We start from the raw sequence: 1,982 nt of genomic DNA on the forward strand, positions 1-1,982 counted from the left end.
GTGATGTGTAAATTTTGATGTGATGGTTTGTGTGTTTCATATAAATTACCATCAATAAGCCTCTGCACCTTGATGGAGTATTAACAAACTCACTCCAGTTCCGCTGTGTGTGATGGAATAAATGTAGCACATAAGAATGTGACAATGTTATCTTAAGTACTGTACTATGTATGTGCTGATGAATATCTCATACCCATCATGCATGTAAAAGCAGATTTGCAAAACAGAATAATCTGTAGTATAGAGTTATAAAGTAAATTGATCCAATATTTGGTTTCTTAATACATTTATTTTGCAATTTCAGCAAATAATTAAAGAAAAAAAAAATGTGCAACAGCTGCCATTTTTGGATGAGATTTTCTGTGTCACATTTTTGGTGAAATAAAGATGTTTCAAGTTTTATTTTCATATGCACAGTAAAGAAACATGTTTCCCTGTACAGTGAAATTCTTCCTTTGCTGTCCCCGAATGAATGCCACTATAAAGGAAAACAAAAAATACATAAAAAGAATAAAACAAATATAGATTTAAAAAGAATAGGTATAAAAAGAGATATATCGATTGTGGCGGAGGGCACGCAGGGGTCCACATTCACTATGAACACCCAGAGCATTAAGAAACATGTTACTGCTGATTACGCCACCGCTTTACAGTAAGCAGAACTAAATCAACTCAGGCACAAGTTCGTTAGAAATCATACAACCAAAGCAACCAAAACCCAAATGCACAAACAAAAAAAAACAAAATAGCAAAGCAGAGTAGCAACAAAGTAGCAAGGCAGAGTAGCAAGAAAACAGTCACTGTTATCCTATTCTATATAAAAAGGCGCTCCCAATGAACCAATTTGTTCTGCAGATGTTAGTCACCAGACAAACAGTTGCTCACAGCCAAAATCTCTGCAGTATAGTCAAAGGTGACCGACTCAAACCACCAGGAAACAAACAGCCTGCACACCACTGCGAAGCCGGGAAACAAGGTGCTGCTGCTGCTAAACAATAAGCAAATATGGTTAGCCAAAATGCATGAGCTCACTGCAGCATTAGTCAAACAGCTAGAACCTACCTGCTAGACAAGGACCCACACACCCCAAAGGTGGAGCTGGCAATAACACATCCCAGGTAGCCTGCACACCACCCTGAAGTTGTGAACAAGATACTATTCCAGCTACAATAAACAACGTGGTTAGCTAAAATGCACAAACTCACTACATAATTTGTCCAACAGCTACACATACCTGCTAATTAGGGACCCACACACCCCAAAAGCGGAGCTGACAATGACATGTCCCTGGTATCCTGCACACTGCTGTGAAGCTGCAAAGATGCTATTCCAAAAAAAAAAAAAAAAAAATAACTGAAATGCACAAACTCACTGCAACATTAGCCAAATGGCTAAACCTACCTGCTAACCAGAGATCCCCACACACCAAGGGGGCAGAGCTAGCAATGACACATCCCAGGTAGCCTAGGTGCAGCCTTTATATAACCTGTACCAAGCTCTAATAGGCTAATGGGGTAAATCATAGGCGGGAACTTACCCACTTGACCACACAAACATAGAATTAAAGCAGAATATGAAAGTATAAAAATATAAAATGAGAATATCAATACTGTAATCAGTCTACATAGTGTGCAAATTATGCAAGTGTATGGAAAAGCTGCAATGGTTTGTGCAAATTGTGCAAATGATTGTTCTAGTGATCGTGCAGATGATTGTTTATGATTATTATTGTGCAGATGATTATGCAAAGTCCGCAATAAATGTCCTAAGATCTGTGTCAATAGTCAGATACAGTTGGAAGTCCAGCTTGTAATCCAAAAAAGCCTTTTGCTTCTTCTGCAATGTTGATGATGGTAAGTGCCTGGAACATTGTACCATTATAATCTCAGTCCTGTTGCTCTCTCCTTTTGTTAGCTCTAATAGCCCATTACTAGTTCTGCTTTAAAAGAGGTGAATTGAGTTGTGTACAGCAGTAATTAGGT

The 1,982-nt window shown here is 38.4% G+C and overlaps 1 long non-coding RNA gene across 2 annotated transcripts; it reads right to left on the reverse strand.

Annotated features, from left to right (window-relative positions):
- Window positions 1–275: 275 nt before the first annotated feature.
- Window positions 276–1,444, reverse strand: LOC128520957 (uncharacterized). Of its 2 annotated transcripts, none has more exons than XR_008357973.1 (4): window positions 1,402–1,444; window positions 1,235–1,324; window positions 1,063–1,135; window positions 276–478 (listed from the first exon to the last, which is right to left on the reverse strand). It is a non-coding gene; the product is annotated as an uncharacterized LOC128520957 (long non-coding RNA). The 2 variants fall into 2 exon arrangements; XR_008357974.1 differs by having other exon boundaries at window positions 1,063–1,164.
- Between the last annotated feature and the right edge of the window lie 538 nt (window positions 1,445–1,982).

This window comes from Clarias gariepinus, chromosome 4 (assembly GCF_024256425.1).
Source record: "Clarias gariepinus isolate MV-2021 ecotype Netherlands chromosome 4, CGAR_prim_01v2, whole genome shotgun sequence".
Taxonomy (NCBI): Eukaryota; Metazoa; Chordata; class Actinopteri; order Siluriformes; family Clariidae; genus Clarias; species Clarias gariepinus.